General features: G+C 39.8%; 1 pseudogene; it reads left to right on the top strand.

Annotated features, from left to right (window-relative positions):
* The first annotated feature begins 445 nt into the window (after positions 1-445).
* Positions 446-4,774, top strand: LOC103738024 (annotated as a pseudogene).
* The last annotated feature ends 16,679 nt before the right edge of the window (positions 4,775-21,453 follow it).

The raw sequence follows: 21,453 nt of genomic DNA, 5'->3' as shown, positions 1-21,453 counted from the left end.
TAAGGGTGGAACCCGGCTGGGCAGAGCCTTAGCAGCAGCAGTCTTTCAGCACCACAGCGGCGGACAGCGATGCACGACTGAGAATCCCCGCGGAACTCGCTGTCTTCCAGGGCACGTGCAGGGAACTGATACCGGCGGGACCGCGCGCCCCATATGGTAGGGCTGTTTGCCATGCCTTGGGGAAGACATCTCTACCTGAACCTAGGACAGGGGTCTTTGTTATTGAGTACAGGGACAGAAAAGGCAAAGTGTTTTGTATCCCTGGGGTATAATGGAATGGTAAAAAAGCATACCTTGAGAACTAAAATAATAATAGACTTCCATGGGTATATAAGCCGTGGACGGTATCCCTCTGTGGTGAGTTCCCCAAAGAACCATGGAAGCATTAATTGCCCTAAGGTCCTGAAGTAGGTGCCATTTTCCCAACTTCTTTTTGATGGGGAAAATGGTCCTGTTTCATGGGCTCCAGGAGGTTTGTAGGTGACCCAGCGTGAGCTGTTACTGGACCAGGTCCTCGACAGCCTCAAGTTTGTCCCCATGAAGCGGCTATTGATCAACCCAAATGGGCTCCCCTGAGTGCTATTCAAGGGCTGGGGTCCTGTAAAAAACAATGGCTGTTAGAATTAGGGGTGATTATCTTTATGGGTTTGCCTCATATTTTTGTCTGCCTCCCTAACCCAATCATAAAATGCCCTGTCATCTCTGATAATGACCACATCCATTTGGCTCCATATATCTTGCCCCAAAAGGTTTATTGAGAGGTCCTCAGCCACCAGGGGCTTATGTTTTCCTGTTACCATCATGGTCCTCCCATGTTACCCAGTCTCTACATTGCCAAGCCTTCTGGGATCCTCCCACCCTAGCTAGGGTGGGACCCGGTGTCAGGGGCCAAGTAGAAGGGACCTCTGCTTTTCTAAGGATGGCTTTGTAGGCCCTGGTGTCCTAAAGGCATCTAAAACCACTTGTCATTGAAGGTTAGGGCTATTTTGGGTCTTACGTCTTCCTCCAATGGAATGGTCCAATGAACCTTGGCAGTGTGGGGTTTGGTCCCCCTGTAGCCAGACAACCCCCCTTTTTGTGCAGGGGCTGGGGGTTGCCCCTCAGTTAGTTTAAAGGCTTGCTATCAATGTCATATTTTGATCAGCAATCCCTCTTCCAACGGAATCCCTTATGGCACATTGGGAATTTGGAGGGGGGCTGGTTTGGACACCCCACGTCAGGTTTACTTGAGGGCTCAGGGCACTGTTTTGCCCAATGCCTTTTCTTTTTTCACTTAAAACAGATTCAGTCTTCCCTGGCTGTAAGGGTCATGGCTGTCATGGCATTGGCCAGGGAAGTTGCCTGGACCTCTGCCATATGGGTGGAGGCCCCAATATCCTGAGTGGCTGGAAGCCAATCCCTTATCTCTCCGTTTTGGAGCCCAGCAAAAGCCATCTTACATTCCTTTGTCATGCCTTCCCAGACAATAACTTTAAAAAAGTTCATCCTTGACTGCTGAAGACACCCCATCTACAAATTCAGCAAAGGATTCTGAAGACTTTTGTTTCATCTGGGTAATGGATGTAACTCCATACTCTTTTGGAGGCACTATATGGTCCCAAGCACAAAGAGTGCAGTATCGGAGTTCATATTCCAGGCGAACCCTGGGCCTGAATGGCTGGACTGCTGAATGTCCTGTTCCCTAATAGGGCATCCAAAGTGATCAGGACATTATGATTTCAGCGGGCCTGTTGATCACACTCATCCCAGAATAGGGCAGCCCATTGTAAGTACAGCGGTCCTGGAAGGCAGGCTGTTGGTATGTCTTTCCAGTGCTTAAGTGTCTTGAGCCAGACTGAGAGATTGTGAAGAACCCCTTTGTCCAATGAGTCTGTACCCCATCCTCCTTAATTGCTTTCCTCAATTCAGTCAGTATCTGTGAGGAGTGAGAATACCATGGCAAGGGGCATTGAGGACTAAGGACCAGATTAACAGGGAAAGCCTGAATCTGCAGACAGCCTGGGTAGAGTGTGCTAGTCTCCGCCCTAGGGAGATATCCCTCCTTAGCCCATCCCTGATCCCTTTGGTCACACAGAAACCAAGACCAGTCATTGGTCAGGCCTCCAGGAGGAGGTGTTATTGTGGTAAGGCGGGGTGGGGGATCAAGAGAAGCTCCTCCCCCTCAGTTGCCTAGAGCTCAAGGTTTGGTACAATGACATTTCCAGCCTCGGTATTAGAACAAGGTGGCTCGCTAATCTAACACTTCCTGCCCTCTTGGTTTGTTGCGGCAGTAGCAAGGTTCTGTGAGGCCACACCCTTCACTGCAAGAGCAGCCATCATAGCGGTCTCCCAGGACTCAGCCTGTTTCTTATCCTTTTCCCTAGCCAACATGGTATAAAGGGAAGAGTCCCTAGCAGGACATTGAGAGGTTACCCCCGCCAAACACTGCTGGATAGCAGCTACTGTAGGCTAGAGCTGGAGAAACTACAGCCCTGGTGTACTTCCACTTTTCTTACAAGCGTCAGGAGGCCAGCCCAAACATCCTGGTTGAAGATTTTGGAGCCATCGTGCCCAGATGCAAACTTGGTAATAGTTTTCCAAATGTCTTGAGCCTGAGATTTGTTGACCTGGATTCCCCATGACTCTAGCAGTGCACGGAGGCAATTTATCTGAGGGCTAGCATGCAGCCTGGAAGTCACCCATATGCAGCAGGAGGCCTCCAAAGATGGCAGGTACCCAGAGCCCTGGGATTCAGTGAGAATTCACTTCACTTCTTGGTCCACAAATAGCCTGCCAAAAGGAGCCCACAACTCCGTACCCTGCTTGCGAGCCCACTGACTGCTGACAGACTGCGTGGTGCGGGACCAATCAGAAAACGATACTGTGACTAAAGGGACTTGGGGCCGATAAGAGGGAAATATAAGGCCTGCCCCCTCCTGCACTATAGCCTGCAGCACCTTGCCTAGTGCTCCCTTCTACCTGACTCTCGGAGTCTGTGTGTTGTGACTCGTGCCTCTAGCCACCCCCCCAATTGGCACGGAACCTGATCCAGGTTAGGGTCTTCACAGCTGGCCTGAGGAGAACCCGCAACACCCACAGTGGGGAATCACTTATCTGCAAAACCAGCCTTGTGGAGGGTCCCTGTTCAGAGAGTCCCTGTTCCGGTGCCAGATGTGGGTCCATGCAGTCCAGCTGGATCAAAGACCACTGCCAGCATGTCAGAAGGCAGAATTCAACCTTATTTTTCAGTAGGCTGTATATACACATATAATCATCCAATAACATGAAAGGGCACCCATTGTGGACCAAGGGTAGCAAAGGTCATGCTGATCACATGCTTACACCTAGCACTGGGGATCATGCACTGATCACATGCCAGTCATGAGGAGGCAGACCAATCAAAGTGCAGCAGAAGCATGATGGACTGTCAGGCCATCTGTGGGGAAAGGTGTGGGAGGAGGTCTGCTATTGGGGGTGGGGGGAAATGCCATGGTGATGGTGCAGTTTAAAATCTGATACAGGAAATGGGCCTAAGCTGTGAAATGGCCCTGGCAGGGCTAGAATTTGCCTTCAGTGGAAGAACACGTGAGCAATGAGGAATACAAAATATGGAAAAAGAATATCTCATTTTTTATGATCTGGTGGTGACACATAGCATGGAGTGACTCTGCTTAACTGCCTAATGGCTTCCAGATGTAACCAGACCCAAAGGAACTTAGCATTCATTGACTTGTGCCAGGGACACACATCAGCTAAACAAAACCACGATGTGATAGCCAGTGTCCAGCTCCCTAATGATGATGCTCAGTTTGATGCATCACACTACAACAGTGAAAAAGGAGAATTTTGGAGGCTTTGTCTCTGTCAGTGGAAAATTGAAATAGAAATCAAGATCAACCATGAAGAAGTAAACAGGACCTCTTACATGTTCCAGAGCTGTTGTAACATTGCAACAAAAACTCCATCCGGTGATGTTCTTGTTTTGATTACACAAAACACACTTCTAAACAAGACTTCTTTAGAGTGCAAGCCCGACTTGTGTCTATGTGAACAGCAGAAGAAACACTATGGGCTTTCTTGGAACCCAAATTTCAGCAGGCACTTGCTTAGTGCTTCAGATGACAATACCATCTGCCCATGGGACATCAGTGCAGTTCCAAAAGAAGGAAAAGTGGTGGCTGCAAAGACCATCTTTACAGGACATACAACAGTAGTAGAAGATATTTCCTGGCATCTGCTTCATGAGTCTCTGTTTGGCTCAGTTGAGGATGATCATAAACTGATGTTTTGAGATAGCATTCACATAATACTTCCAAACCAAGCCATTTGGTTGATACACTGTTGAAGTGAACTGCCTGTCTTTCAGTCCTTATAGTGAGTTCATCCTTTCACATGATCACCTGACAAGACTGTTGTCATGTGGGATCTGAGAATTCTGAAACTCAGTTTGCATTCCTTTGACTCACATGCGGATGTAATATTCCAAGTTCAGTGGTCACCTCACAATGAGACTATTTTGCTTCCAATGGTACTGAGCATAGACTGAATGTCTGGGATTGGAGTAAAATCAGAGAGGGAAGAGTCCCCAGAAGATGCAAAAGACAGTCCACCAGAGTTGTTGTTCATTCATGATGGTCACACTGCCAAGATCTCTGCTTTCTCTGGAATCTCAGTGAAAGTTGGGTGGTTTGTTCTGTGTCAGAAGACAATGCCACATGTTGGGCAGATGACAGAGAACATCTGTAATGATGAAGACCCTGAAGGAAGTGTGGATCCAGAAGGACAAGGGTCCTAGATATGTCTGTCTACACTTGTGATTTTAGACTCCCCTTGCTTTCCTCTGAACCCTGAGATTGATTTAACACTGGTTTTGAGAGATGGACTTTGTTCAGCTATCCCTCTATAATAGGTGCCACATGTCGTGTAATGCTATAAGCCCAAGCAGTAGGTGTTTTCTAAACCTTAACTAGGGGGTCTTAATTTTAAAAATCCATAAGTATATTTAAATTTTGTTCTGGAATTTTTTTAGTAAAAAGCCCAGGTCTAAAGTAGCTTCAGAAATGGGACATACTGTGTGTAATTATTTTTCTTCTAAAGCTGTATCTCCAAGTTTTTCAGACTCTAAGTGATGGCTAGAGTGTATAAGGAATAGAGCCAAGTGAAGTAGGTGTCTGAGCCATGAAGTATAAATATTGCAAGATATCATTTTTATTCAGAAATTAAGGGAGGTTCAAGTCATACAAATTCCTACTCTACAGTCCTCACGCCCGACTTTCTAGGATGCATTTTCCCTTGTAGACCAGTCTTCTCTTAGCTTCTCCAGTTAAGACTACACATTCCTCCTTTCCAGTATATTTTGTTCATTAGTGTATTTCCTGAATTGTTTTTATATTATTCTTTTCCTTTTTGGGAAAAGGTTTTTGTTGTATTTTTTTAAAACTTGGAACCACCAAGTTGTAAACATGTATGTTTTTCCTTGACATTTCTACCACGGGTAAGCTGCCAAGGTGAAAAGAGTGATTTGATAGTTTGTATTTGTTTTATTTAAATTAAATGAATCCTTGATAAGAGATCCTTTTGTTTTTACTGGTTAGTGCTATACCACTACAGTTTGATACCATCTCCATTTTGGTTGTCCTGTCTCATCATCAGTCCTGTTACTCTCCATGACTAATTGTGATAAGTGCTTATGATGGAATAAATTGCTTCCCTATATAAAAAATAATTTAAAATATAGCCATGATCTCTTTCATTGTTATTCAAACAGTATCTGTGATGACTTGTTTTCATGTTAACTTGCTAGAGATAAGAGTAGGCATTTCTCTCTATTTAAGGATGAAAATAATAAAGCAGGAGAGCAAAGAACATGATACATCCAACTGATGGAAATGTCTGCCATAGGACAGAGAAGCACAGAGAATGCAGAGAATGGTAGCAAAGTTATAGGGAACTACTGGCGTTTTATATTTCTTATTCTGAAGTGACAAAAAGGGAAGACACACTAAGGAAGGAGACTGGCTACTAAAAGAAGCATTTAGAGTGTGAGGAGAGTATAACAGACAGAAGAGAGGGTGACAGACAATGAAATACAATCTTCTTGGCATGTCACACGCAGTACAGTCATGACTTCATAGCAGCTGTAACTACTTGTGCAGGACAAGTACAAAACTGGGCCTGTCAATAGTTAATCATAGGTCAGGGAGAGACTCCTATAGTCCTATCCCTCCATGAATTAGTTACTGATGAATTCTATGGAGGGGAAGACATTGCCTTCAGTTGCTTATTCACTGATGGGTTCAACAGGTTCCAATGGATACTTCCAAACTCATGGTCACACAGCTGGCTGTGGCTGAACTCAGTGGGATGCAAAACAAAACAAAAAATACGTGAGTGGGCTTGGAGATGTTGGAAGAAAGTTTGGGGCAGTAATCACAGTGAACTATATATATGTATTAAACTGTCAAAAAACAAATATAATAAGTTATATAATTTTTAAAAACCAAGAAGCATTTTGCTCATATAAAGTACAAAGTTTCTACCATTATCTGTCTGTCCTTTAAGTGGTCTATATCAAACTAAAGCATATCACTTTTCAGAATTACAGGGGAATTTTTAGTCTGTTTAATATTCTTAAATTTTGTTCTTAAATTCAGAGGGGTTTGATGGCATTTGAAACTTCAGAGTCCTTGTAATATTTTATAGGAAATGATCATGTAGTTAGCTTTGTAGAATGGTAGTATTTGGCCATGAATTATGATTCTTTGGAGCCTAGTATTAAGGAGACTGTGAACTGAATCCTTCAAGGAGCTAATACCCCCTTTGATGGGTAAAGACATATCTAACTACCCTTTCAGGCATCTCTGTGATTCATGCCACTCTTCTTAGAGACCCGAACATGCCACATGAATATTCACAGCTAGGGAAAAGTAAATACAGTCAGAAAAGCCCTATGTTTATCTGTAGAGTTTTCTTCTTCAGTTTTATATTTATGTACAAGTCCTTTATTATGTTTTCTAGATGTTTTATAGCTCATCTTGCTGGGATCAATCTAATCAATGTGCCTTTATGTTTTAGAAGCAAAACATATCTGAATCTTTAAAGGAGGAATTCACCTTACCTAGAATGTGCTTTATACTAGTCTTATATGGGAGACTCCAATGTAAATTTAGCAGAAAACTTCATTGCCTAAAACCTTCAGAGGTACAGGATAAGTGATAAAATAACTAATTCTTATTGACTTGTGTTAATCACATCATAAACTCAGTTTCTTAATTATGTGATTAAAAACTGCCTTATTTCCATTTTCTTGGATCTAAAATACTTATACCTTTAAAAGCATTTAAAATTTGTTTTTATATTTAATAAAAATTTCTCATTAATTATTTTAGTTTAGAGAATCTACATAGAGACAAATTACATTTCAACTTACAGAGACTCCTTTACGATTTGGTGAGTATTCATAGAAGCATTTTGAGCAAGAACTGCCTTACACAGAATGTAGCATGTGATTGTACAAGCATGCAATTTGTAGCCTGAAAAGTCTTTTAAATTATTCATTAAAATCCAAAAGTCACATAGTGGTTATTTGATCCCGTGGGAAAAATAATTCACCAAAATTAAACAGCTTGATATCACTGGGTGACGACATGCGAATTTCAGTAGTATATCTGTGATCATGAAGCTGAAAACATCTTTCAACATATTCCTATAGTGTACTTTACAAATGAAAAGATTTCAAAATGTTGAGTTAATAAGAAGTTTCTGAGGGTTCTAGAAATTAAAAGTCTTAGAAAATCAAAGATTTTTCTCAAATCTGTTCCCAAAGCCACAGCATCAAAGCCACAGCATCAAATGGTTTCTTAATTTTTTTTTTTTTTTGGTATTTATCAAGAAAATTCAAATCTTGTTATGGCCTGTTGAACTGACTGACTTTAAATCTTGAAGCTTCATGGGTCTCTCTGTGGAAAGGCAAAAGAATGAATTCAGTACCATGCCTCCCTTGAAATTCAACCCTTATGTCTAATAGCTTTAAAATTAGCAGTGAGCCCCGGGGAGTCATTTAGTGCTGCTCTGAAAGTTAAAACATAAAAAGTCTTTTGATTTGAATTTTAGAAAGCTTACATTTTTGTTCTATCTTAATAAGAATCAAAGACTTAAATTTTATTTTTAATTTGATAAATGTGTAAGACACAATACCATTTCTTGAAAGCTTTTTCTTACAGATGGTAAGCCATAGGAAAGCAACATTCTATGCCTGAAGCCCAGCATCCTGATAGGACTGTTTATTTGCTCATTTATCATAGACTTCTGCTGTTATTGTCATTGCTTTGTGGGTTTAAAGAAGAATACAGAATGTGATCTCTGCATTAGCAACACTGCATTTGCAGATTCAAACCATAGACTGAAAATATTCACACAAAGAAAACTGAACATTCTCAATTTTCATCCTATTCTTCCTTAGTAATACAACATAACAATCTTACATAAAGCATTGACATTTTACAAGGCATCACATGATCCAGAGCTGGTTTAATGTGTTCATGGTGGATGTGCATAGGTTAAATGTAAATAATACATCATGATATTGTAGTAAGTGAACTAGAGCTAGCTTAATGTGTCCAGGAGGATGCTGAGTCATTTTACTTAGAGGACTTAACCATCCAGATTTGAATATCTAAAGTACAAGGGTCCCTGGAACCACAGCCTGTGGATATCAAGGGAATGACTGTGTTTGTACAGGTGAGGTATAGTCAGTCGGATGACTGACTACTGTGCCTTGAATCATTTTTGATGCTCTGATCCTAGAACAGGCACTTATAGACCTGACTTATTTCTATGTAAAAACATGAACTTGAATAGCATTTCAACTAAAATGAATGGGATGGAATTTCATGTTATTTGTTGAATACCAAGTAATGGAACTTATTTTAATGTATTGCATATAATATATTATTAACTGTGCTGGATAGCTTTAGTGTCAACTTGACACACCTAGGTTGAGGAAACCTCAACTGGGAAATTGCCTCTATTGGACTGGCCTGTGGCCATTCCTGAAGGGCATCTTCTTGATGAGCGATGTGGGAGGGCCCAGCCCACTGTATGTGGTGCCACCCCTGGGCAGGTGGGCCTGTGTGGCATAAGAAAGCAGGCTGAGCAGGGGCCAGGGGAGCAAGCCAGTAAGCAGCGTTCCTCCATGGCCTGTGCTCCAGCTCCTGCCTCCAGGCTCCTGCCCTGAGTTCCTACCTTGGGCTCCCTGATTAACTGCAACCTGGGAGATGTTAGCTGAATAAACCCTTTCCTCCCCAAGTCGGTACTGGTCAGAGTGTTTTGTCACAGCAATGAAGAAACAAACTGGGACATTAACAATTCACAAAAGACAGATAATCTTTTATTTTTCTGTTTTGTTAATGAGGAAAGAAAACTATGAAAATTAAGTTAACCACGCAAGTGCTAACAGCCAATGTGAACCGATTTCTATCTGTAAGATGGAACCAGACACACATTCAACACTGAAACATTACAAGGGTAAGATGAAGTACTTCATGTGAACTGTCAGAAAGGAGACACCAAGTAAAGAGCAGCTGTGTACTGTGGGCATTGTATTGGGTTGAACACGTCCAAGTACAGGCTTCAATCTGAATCACTCTGACTTGGAAACATCTTTTACCTCCAAATGATATTTTTTAAAAGAAATCTGAGTCTTTGTGTCCTTTGATTTATGTGAAAATTATATGTAAGATTTGGTTTAAAGTTTTCTAAGAACTAAGAATCACTTTTAAATTTGAATTACATCCAGTTTAACAGAATTGCGGCTTATAGTATTGCCTTCTAAAAACAAATTTAAATGATATAATTAGATTTATCTGTAGTTAAATATGTTTTACCTGAATTTCAACAAGTTATTCTTAATCTCCCAAGTATAGCCTAATGCAGTCATAGTGGAGTACAAACTTTGTACTCCAAAGTCAAAGTGTGCTCCTGTTCTTTTTTGTAATATCAACCATAATTAAAATGTTCAAATCATGAATATTAAAACATCTTTAAAAAGAAATGACTTTTCTAAAATAGAATACCACTTGAATCATACTGATGACCCAAAATAGTCTACCTTTTTTTCTGTAAGTGGCATTTGGTTGATTTTTCACTGACAAAAATTTCCACATGCTGATGTGAATATATAAGAAACACAGACTCTTAAGAGGAATCAACTACTGTTTCTTGTATCTGAAGCATCTCTGGTGTATGTTAAATATATTGCCCTTATTATCTAGTGCTACCTACCTACACAGCATGCTGCTAGGACTTACACCTACCCTCTCAGACACACACGCCAGTCACAAAGAGTGTACTAATTTAACTCTGCGTGTTATACACTATTCATTTCAGATCTCGGATAAATATTTTCATCAAACACTCTCCTAACATTTTCGTGTTAGGATTTACAGTTGAACAAGGTAAAAAATATTTGAGAGAGAGAGAGAGAGAGAGAGAGAGAGGGAGAGAGAGAGGTTAGAAATTTCTCAGTAGACTATGAAGTTGAGAAGCACTAGTCCTGCCATCTGCAAATGAGAGAATTAGAAAAGCCATTCTATAGTTCCTGTCTGAATCTGAAGATGTGAGATCCAGCAAGCTAATAGCATAGTTTCAGTCTGAAAATGATGATGTTTTTACTCACAGAGGCTCTATATTTCCATCTGAGAGAGAAGGAAGCAAAGATTAGCATAGTAGTCCCATAGACTGCCCCCACAGACACAGAAATGGTATCTTGATCAAGTTTTTGGCTAAGTGAGTGAAGTCTAGCCAATGATTTATGTAGTTTAATAATGCATAGGTTATCTCACCCAGGTTCAGCTTTTCAGACAAACTTGGACTGTTGGATATCTGGATAGCCCATGACCCAAACATGTTGATAAGTCGTATTTGGTATCATGACTTTATTATTGCTAACTTACATTCATTTGCAAGAAGCAATAAATTTAATGTAATTTCTTATAAGGAAATTGGTCTTTGCTACCCAGTTTCCCTGGGTGGCAACTTGGGGAGCTGTAGTACAATATTGTATAACCAAGACCCTGACAATAAAATAGCAAAGATAAAGATGATTCCCATCAAAGCTATGATCTCCCACATTTTAAAAGCACATTGGTTCAATTTACCACCACATATTCTAAAATATTTACTTTTCATCATTAATATGATGAAATTAAGAACACTGAATAAATGTGATTACACATTAGAGTTTTCAATAAGTGACAAGTATTTTTTTTTCTTATTTACTTTTTAATTTCCTTTGCTTTTTAGTGCTGGAATTTACAATTATGCCCTTTACAGACTCATAAAGGGAAGGACTAACACCATTTTGGAAGCAAAGGTAAGACTGTGTCTGTTTATTTTTCTGACACATGAAAGTAAGACTATATTTATGTTCCTGACATGTGTTGCTAACCCAAGGGTAACTCATATAAAGTTCTTTTTTGAATGCTTGTTTGTTTCTTACGTTAATGAGAAAAAAAAAACAGGGGTGGATAAAGATAAGGATTATTCTGAAGTCTTTGTTTACATCATGTTAATGAGCAAACCCTAAACTGGTCACCCAGATAAAGATGTTGCTAAGAATGACCATGATGGCTGAGGGAATATCCTAGCTTGTCCTACATTGCTGTGACAAAATATTCTGACAACTTCCAACTTGGGGAGGAAAGAGTTTATTCAGCTTACATCTCCCAGGTCACAGTTCATCAGGGAGCTCAAGGTAGAATCTCAGGGCAGGAACCTGGAAGCAGGAGCCGGAACACAGGCCATGGAGGAATGCTGCTTACTGGCTTGCTCCCCTGGCCCCTGTTTAGCCTGCTTTCTTATGCAACACATACCCACTTGCCCAGGGATGGCACCACCCACAGTGGGCTGGGCCCTTCCACATCACTCAACAATCAAAAAGGTGCCCTTGGACATGGCCATGGGTCAGTCCAATGAAGGAAATTCCCCAATTGAGGCTCCCTCAACCCAGGTGTGTCAAGTTGACACTAAAGCTATCCAGCACATGGAACACAAAAAGACTGCCAACATACTGCTTCAGGAGTGCACCCAGTGTCTCTTGAGAACAGGGAGGACCCTAGACTGATTTCATCCCATCCACATGTAAACAGGATTTTGGAAGCAGCTGTGCTGCTCTGGCTTTAGCACCAGACTTGCCCATCCACTGCTCTCAAGAATCTACAAAGGTCTCTGGACCTCTGCACATCTTCCTCCAGTCCAAAGGCAGCATTTGGGATCTTCAAGACAGCTCTGCTCACAGAGAACTCCCCTCCTATTGCCTTCTGGTTTGGGGAGCATGAATTTGTAATGTGTGATTTGAGTTACTGATAAATTTAAGCCTTTGTGAAAGGCATATTGGCTCTGATATCTTTGACAATAATGTCACAACTTGTGACCTTACACTTGGTGTAGTCATGACAAGACTATATTAGTACTCTGCCTTGAGTTATAACTCTAGCCCCAACAAACATTCTTATTTAGAATAATGTCCTAGGCCTTCAAATAATTGTTTCAGGTGAGGATTTTTTTCTTCACTTTGTTCAAAAAGATTAATCTTTGATAATGGATCTTCAGCAATTTAATTATTCACCAATTAAATTCAAAGCTTCAAAGCATTGCTTACTACAAATGAAGTTTTGTATCAAGAAAAATTTTCATGTCTCTGAGATAAATGTCCAAGGAGTAAAATTTTTCAGACACGTGGTAGGCTTATTTTAGTTTCTTTGAAAGAAAAATTCAAAAAGGTTTCTAGAGAGTTTGTGATGCTCATATCCGTACTGAGAGTGTCTCTGAACCATAACAAGAACTTAATGTTGCCATTTTTGATATTCAGATTTCTTCAACCTTGTCAAAACTCCTGAGATGATCATTCTGAGTGTGATGGTTTGAATGAGAATGTTCTCCATAGTCTCCAAATATTCAAATGTTTTCCCTCTACTTGGTGGCATTATTTTGGGAAGTTTTAGAAGGTGCAACCTTCCTAGATGAAGCACATCACTGGGGACAGGTTTGAGAGTTCTTAAAAATTTCCAGATTTCTAGTCTCTGCTTCCTCTGCCTGCTTGAAGATGTGATTGCCTGATTTTCTGCTGTGGCCACCTCTGCTTCATGCTTCCCCCATCATTATGGACTCTAATCCCCCTGGAATATTAATCCAAATAAACATTTCCTCTATAAGTTGCCTTGATCACAGTATTTTATCACAGCAACAGAAAAATAACTAATACAGAAGTTGGTACCAGAAGATTGGGGTATTTCTGTGAAGAACCTGATCATGGGGCATTTTGAAGGAATGCAAAGACTTTGGCAGTTTGGACTAGAAAAGAAGCTGAATGCTATAAGCCCAGCAAAATGGGTTATTCTAGAAAAGCCTGGAAGAAAATTGTTCTGAGTACAAAGAAGTTCCAGAGGAATAAAAAGAAGGACTTAAACAGAAACCGGGATATTTTGGTAATGCATCTGGCTACAATCTGCCTCCAGCCTAACAGCTTTCCTGAAGCTAAATTAATAAGTAATGGACTACTTTCTTTGCTGAGGGAAATTTCGATAAACCTAATGTTTAATCTGTGGCATGATTATTAATGGTACATATTATGGATCTCTACAATCAAAAAGAGAAAATCGTGTAGAAAGAAATGCAGAATGTACAATTTAGAGAGAAATAGAGCACTATGAACATTAATTTGTAGCCAAGACATGTGCTAAAGGAAAGGCTCTCTTTGATAAAGAAATTTAAGCCATCAATGGGAGGTCCTCAGGTTTACACTTAAAAATGGAAAGAGTATCCTGATTACAAGACCACACCCAGCTAAGCCTCCAACTTGTGAAAGGAAGAAGCCTAAGGAGGTTCCCACTCCTAGAAAATAGAACAGAAAAGTTGATAATGTGGATAAAGCAGACCAGGGTCCATCCCAGGCTGGCCACCAAGTTTGGCAGTGTCATTCCCATGGTGCTGGCTCTAAAAAAATAAAACACGTAACAGTAAAGGGGCCATCCCTTCTTCTCTTGCAGTTTCAGAGAGTTGCTAAGGCCAGATAGCATGCAGCAGGGGAGTTTCTTCATATAGAAGGCCCTGATAGGCCAAGAGACCCTGATAAGCCATAGTATGAAGGTGTGAAGGTGAAGCCTGGTTGGCAGTGGAGACCCCAAGATGCTGGAGATGCCAGAGGCATGAGACATCTGCAAAGGAGAGCTGTACCATCCCAAGAGAGAGAGATATGTTGCATACAGCAAAACCATAGCCATGTAAGTCCTTTCGAAGTAAAGTCCCAGAAGCCAGACATAGAACTACCTGATTTTTGTGTTTTCCCTGCTGGGTTTCAGTCTTGGTTTGGTTCAGTATTTCCTCAGTATGCCCCCATTCCTCCCTTTTAGAACGGGAATATGTTTTCATTTCCATTATATGTTGAAACCTTCCCTGTTGTGATAGGTTATATCCACTCAAAACTTGAGCCAAAATAAGCCTTTATTTTTCCTTAAGCTTCTTCTTGACAGCTAATTGGTGACAGTGATGAGAAAAGTAATGCAATCTTTTGTTGTTTGCCCATGTTAAAAATTCAGTTTTGAGAATCTATTATCTATTCAAGATTTTAAGAACATCAAATATTTGATTTATATACATTTTATTCCATTTGATAATTTGGTGCTTCATATGCATAATAGGATATTCAATCAAGCAAATGCTATTAATTTTGGAAATATAAAATTACAAATGTTTATCCTGTTCTGAATTATTTTTGGGGTTTCTGGATGATTTTTTTCTGTGAAAAAATTTTCAGTTTTAAATATACATTCTATATTTAAGTCCCAAATCCATTTTAGTCATTATTTTTGGAGGTGTGATATTAAAGTTGGTAGTTACTTTTTTGACTCAACTTTAAGAATAAGTCTATTTTCTTAAAATATATTTCTTGACCTCATGGTGAGTCATATGTGAGAAGTATCACCAGGCAAATGTCTGTTGACTTCTACCTACTTTCTAAGTCTAGAAGTCTGATGCAAATTGTAAAAGATTTATGAAAAGGTGTACACTTGAAGCATTCAAAAAAGGAATCTTGCAGAAACATGGAACCAGTCTGGACCTGGTGTTGCACATCTGGAATGCCAGCATTTAGGAATCTAAGGTAGGAGGATTGGGAGTTTGAGGACAGTCTTAACTACATATGGAGTTACTGGCCAGCCTAAATTGAGACTATATTGAAACAAACAAACAATGAGCAGAAACTAGCCAACTTAAACAAACAAAAAATCAAGACTTGAAACATGACTTCAGTAAGGTCTCTTATCAATTGTTCCCCCCTGCCATAGAGAAAGAGGTAAAACAGCAGACATCAAAAAAGCCAACCTAATCCTTGATCATAAAAAAGGAAATTAATCCATCTGCCTCCTTAAGTAAGTACAAAAAGTGGTTCTTCTTTCCAATATTGATGTCCCCTCAGTGAGAAATTCAAGTTAGCAAATAACTGTTGCCTCTGTTTGTTGCACAGAAACCAAAATGTTGTTTCTTAAACACAAGTACTATTATGTGCACAGTGATCAAGAACATGACAGGAAAATCGTAGGAACTATCCTAATTGAAACTGACTCCACCCATCATCCTGTAACTGTGTTCACCTCTTTTGAACCTAAAGGTCCATCCTGTGAATCTGAAACTGTAGTCCCATTCCCCTTTCATGAACCTGGAGCTGTGCTTGCCTCCAATAAGCCTGTAGCTGTGATTATCTCCTGTGACCTGGAGTAGTGGTTGGTTCTTCATAAGCTAGAGCTGTGTTACCTCATGTTGGCTGAAGCAGTGGTCCACTACAGTGAACCTGGAGTTATGGTTACCGCCCATGAGACAGAAATGAGGTCCTTTGTGGTAAGCTGGAGCTCTGGTCCTCTAGTATTGTGAACTTGGAGCTGTGATTCCCTCCTGTGACCTGGACATGTGGACCACTATCCCCATAAACCTGGAACTATGATCCCATTCAGTGAACCAGAGTTGAATTCATTCCTGTGAACTACCAGAGTTGAATTTACTACTGTGAGAGCTACAGCTGTGGTCCCCTCCTATGACCTGGCATTGGGGTCCATTCCTGTGAGTAAAAGCTGTGATCCCCTCCTGTCAGCTGGATTTGTGGTCTCTTCCCAAAAACCTGGAGTGGTGGTCCTCTTCTGTGAGCTGGAGCTATGGCTCTCTCCCATAAACCTGGAGCTCTGGTCCCCTTCTGTAGCAGGACCTCTCCTATAAACCTGTAACTTTGGGCCCTTCCTGTGATCTAGACCAGTGGTCCCCTCTTGTGAACCTGGAACTATGGTCTCCTGGGGATTTGGTTCCCTCCCAGCCTCAGAGTTGCGTTCCCCTCCTGTGAGCTGGAGTTTTACTCCCCTCTTGCATGCCAGAGTTGTGGTCCTGTTCTGTGAGCAAGAACTGTGGCCCCTAATGTGAACTAGAGCAGTGGTCATCTCCCAAGAGCCCAAGTTGCCAGCCGCTCCTGTAAGTCGGAGCTGTGGTCCCCTCTTGTGAACCTGGAGCTGTGGTCCCTTTTTGTGAACATGAAATTGTGACCCCCCTCTTGTGAAGCTGGTGCTTTGTTCCCCTTTTATGAACATGTAGCTGTGTTCCTCTTTGTGAGCTGGAGCTCTGATCCCCTCCTGTGAGCCAGAGTTGTCCCCTCTTTTGGACTTGGATCTGTGCTCTCTTCACATGAGGTGGTCCCCTCTTGCGAACCTTGAGCTGTGGTCCCATTTTGTGAGCTGGAGTTATGATTTCCTACTACGAGTCAGAGTTGTGGGCCCTCCTTTGATGCTGGAGCTGTGGAACCCATCTATCAGCTAGAGCTGTAGTCTGCTCCCATGAAACAGACTGATCACCTGTGAGCAGGAGCCATGTTACTCTCTGTATGCCTATAGCTGTGGTCCCCAACCCTGAGACCCTGAGTTGTGGTTCTTCATTCCTTTGCTGGTGGACTAATGGTAGATCAGACTGGAGGATGGAGGCAGAAGTTTCAGGTTTCTTTGAGTATCTCCAACCCCCACATCCTCCTCACCCGAGGTCCCAAGTTGGGTATAGCAGTGGCTTTGCTTCTGTATTAGACTTATGGTGGAGATAGGGAAGGTTTCTATAATTTTCTATTTCTAATCTTGGGATGACTGATTATCAAGAATGGATTTCCCACCTCCCTTCATGGCCAGCTAAGATCTTGACTCCACACTTGGTCTTGGACACCCAGGTCCTAATGTTTTAGCTTTCCCACTCACAGGTACCAAAATGCCTTCCATCATTGTTCTATTATCCTTCTACAAGCCCAGGACACCTTCACCTGTGCCCTATAGAGAATGTAAAGCAGTTAATTGTACTTCTAGAAATAAAAAACAAATTTTATATACCTATCATCTATCTATCATCTATCTATCATCATCTATCTATCTATCATCCATCTATATTCATATATATATATATATCAACAGTTCTGGCATCAATGCTGAAAGTGTTTTCTCCTTTTGAGTGGGTTTTGCAACCCTTTCTGTATCAGTTGCAAAATATGTTTCTTATGTGTGAAAATATGGGTTTTAGAACTATTTTTCTTCCACTGTGTATCTGTTAAGGTTCCCTCTATCTGTCCCACATAATCACTAAACAAGCAAAGATAAAATTTCTCAGATTTCATTTGACTGAAATTTCTTATTTCATTCTTCATAGGAATGACTTTTATTGATGTAAATGATCTGGTCTAATGAATTTCAATTAATCCCAGTAAAACCATGCTGTTGGGTATGATGACAAGGGTGTCTCCTTGGCAAACTCAGTTTTTCATCACTGGCATCTGTGGTCCTTTGGAACTTGAAATACATTGCTCCAGGATCTCCTGGTTTTTAAGGCTTGCTTTAAGAAGTCGCCTATTACTCGGATGGGTTATATTTAGGTTTTCTTGAGTTTCAGTCGAGTTTATTCCTATCCTATTTGAATTTTTGTGTTTATCATGTTTTCCTTGAATTCTTCGAATTCTTCAGTCATTGTTCTTTTAAGTGTTGTGTCCTGATTTTCTTCTCTGGGTAGTAGTAATTGTAGAACACCTCTATAGACTGATGGGATTTTGTGGGAATATATTGTTTTAGTGTCTCATATTATTTGTATTTTTGCATTGTAACATGTTTATATTGACTTATCTGTTGCTTTTGTGTCCTATATGACAATCCAGCCTGCTTTTGTTAAGTAGAAAGAAGCTCCTTTCTCTTTTTCTGGTTGTCATAGCTTGGTCAATTACTGATCAGGTATGAAGAATCAGTTGGACTGTGCTTCAAGACTGTGCTTCAAGTTCTTTCTTTTTCTTTAATTTTTTTCTATTGAAGGAATGGGGTGATTCAGTCTGGTCCAGTGGACCATGTGACTAATCACAGGTTTGACTAAGTATGGAGATGAATAAGGAGTTGACAATTTCTGAGGACCTCACCAAGGTGGTGCAGAGCTCATCAATAGTGGGTTCCTGTCCTAGTTCCAGAACAGGCTCACTCTTCTTTTCAAAGTTACTTTAGCCATGTGAATTCCTTTGATTTTTCTATGTAAATTTTAAACTTTAGAATATTTTTTATTACATTTACAACATTCCATCATTTGGTGTACATTGAGTTGCCCTAGGGCAGCACAAAAATTTAGGGGATTGATATCTCTAACTTTCCTCATACTGCGATATAAGAACATAAAATGTCTCTACACTTATTTAGACACATTTTGGTTTCATTCATAAGTTTGGTCATTTCTTTATATGCTCCTCAACCATGTTTGAGTAGATTCACACCTTAGTGATTTTTGCATGTCTGAAAGTAGGTGGCATAGAACTTTAAATTTGCGGTATAGGTTCTCATTTCTAGAATATAGCCTGCTGACCATGTAAGATTCAGTGTGCTTAGTTCCTATACTGTTTGCACTTGGAGATGAAGTGAAATTATCAATAGGTGTGGCCTAGGTGCCAGCCTTTGTGTGCTTTGACTTCAAAGGATATTCAAGTTTAATTTGTAAGAGTATTATTGTGAATTTAGCAAGTTCGGCCCACTTACATTCCTTTACCTTCTCATTTTAGAAGTGTCTACTTATTCTTAACACATTTTCTTTCCATGAATTGATGCCATTTGCCTTCTTTAGTAGAGGCAAAATCAATGTTGTCACCTGACCTTCAACTTCAAGTCTTCAAATCATTTGCTAAAATAAGCTCTTTATTTTTATTCTGAAATAGGCTTTAAGGCATTTTGTTATAGTTTCAAAAATCTATTCCATAGAAATATGCTATAGGTTTTTTTGTTTCATATATTACCACTTTGCTGAAAAGAAATTTGTAGAATGTATACACTAATTTAATGTATAAATTTTTAATTAATTAAAATTCTTTTTTCAGTTTGTGAATTTATTATTATTCTGCAGATTTCTTAGAATTTTCTATTCAAACTATTACATGATCAGGAAGAAGTGACATTTCCATTGAAGTTAAAATACACTGTATATAATTGTTTTTGTTTATTGCATTGGCTAGAGAGTCCAATACTATGAAAAGGCATTTTTGCTTTGTTTCTCATCTTGGGAAGGGATATTTATCATTTCATAACTGTGTTTGGTTTTCATGTTTTTCTAATTGCCTCTTAAATTTAAACATCTCTTTCATGTTTGTATTGGATTTGTGAAACATCACAAATAGTTGAATTTCTTTCAAGTGCTTTCTTATATGAATTGATACAATCGTGAATTTAGCATATTTAATGAATGAGAGCTGATTAATACTAGTGCCTTGACTTTTCTTCAGTTGCTTCCTAATGGTGCTCATGGATTGATTGGTGAGGGTGGAGGGTGGGGTGCTTCTTCTTTTGTACTGTTTTGTTACATCTCATCAGAGCTGCTTAGAAGTGATGGACTTTTTGTCTGACAATATCCATAGATAAGCATGAATTCCAGGATGAAGAAAGTAAAAAAAAAAGTCATTGTTTTTTTGAAATATGCCCCTCTGTAATTACTGGGGCTAAACCCAGGGCCTTGAACATGCTAGGCAAGAGCTCTACCACTGAGTTATATTCTTTATACAAAGAATAAAGAATCTATCTTTAAATCAAAACAAACAAAACCAATAATGCTAGAGATCCTTTATAAAATAAAATAATATGCTGCCAAAATAAACTTACTATTTAAGGTTTTCATCTGTTTTAACTTGAAACTAATTTGATCACTGTTGGGCTTCAGAGTTGTTTCCCCCTTTAATACATCACAGCTGCACTCAGTGCCAACATCTCTTCACAGGATGATTTGGAGACTTTAAACTCTCTACTGTCTTGTGATTCTTTTTTATGAAAATATAAATTTTATGCCTCCAAATTAGCAATTCACTGACACTTTCCCAAATTTCTTCAGTGGTTGCTGGTAACATGGCTATAACAGTCTGGTACATTGTAAATTGCTAATTGCTAATCACTGACAGCATTCAGATCCTCCTTGACTTATTGAAAAATCTGAATTATTTGAAAATCTGATTCTTGAAAAAACACCATAATGGAACAGAGACTACCTGAAGGTAAAAGTTAATAATATTGTCTAAAGCTGGAGGTTGAAGGGACAGTTTCAGAATAATGCAAAGACTGCTTTCAATTCCTATGAGGAGTCAGATCACTGACTGATGGACGTATATGGTTATGCCTATTCCAGTTCACTTTCCCAATTTCTTACATGTGGATTGTCAGCTATCAAGTTTGTTATTTTATTCTATTTATGACCACTAAAAACTAAATTTAGAAACAGAAAGACAGGAGTTGCCTTGTTATTTAAAATGCTGCACTGTCAAGAATTAAAACGTGATCTTTGTCTCATGTTTTCAATTATGTTTAATTTTCCTTAAAACATCAAAAACTTTTATGTCACTCTTCTGCTGTGGCATGACAATTTATAAGAACTTCTCTGAAAAAAATTAATGTTGCTAGCTCCACCATGAATTTAATTCATAAATAATGACTTGCAAGCTTAGAAACTAACACTACAGACCTCCATCTCTTCAGCGCCAGGGATTGTCATGCCTTTGGGCTCATTTCTTTTAATGTGTACTGCTAATAAATCAGTGTACAAGAAGATAAGAGGGAAATAGACATGAATGATCTAAAGAGCGTTCTCAGAAAAGATAGAGTCTAAGAATAATTCCTGATCATCTATAATCCTGCAAAATATCATTAGCTTACTCTGCGATGTCTTTCGATGTCAGTTTAAGAGCTTTCTTGAAGCTCTCCCCTTAGAAAAGCATCATTAATCTGGAACTTTGAACATACCACCAAAAGGCAACATTCAGGAAATTTTTACTTGAAATGTTTCACAAAACCAAAAGCATGGCCAGTGAGGTTTCGTGGTGACACACACCAGAGGAACTGAGGCATGCTCCCGAGTTTCCTGCTCCATAGTCAGCACAAAGAATCAAAGCAAGAAGACACTGACAAG

The sequence above is a fragment of the Nannospalax galili genome, unplaced genomic scaffold (assembly GCF_000622305.1).
Source record: "Nannospalax galili isolate Female #2095 unplaced genomic scaffold, S.galili_v1.0 scaffold96, whole genome shotgun sequence".
Lineage (NCBI taxonomy): Eukaryota > Metazoa > Chordata > Mammalia > Rodentia > Spalacidae > Nannospalax > Nannospalax galili.
The sequence above is the reverse complement of the archived record's forward strand: the minus strand, read 5'-3'. Positions and strand labels throughout refer to the sequence as shown.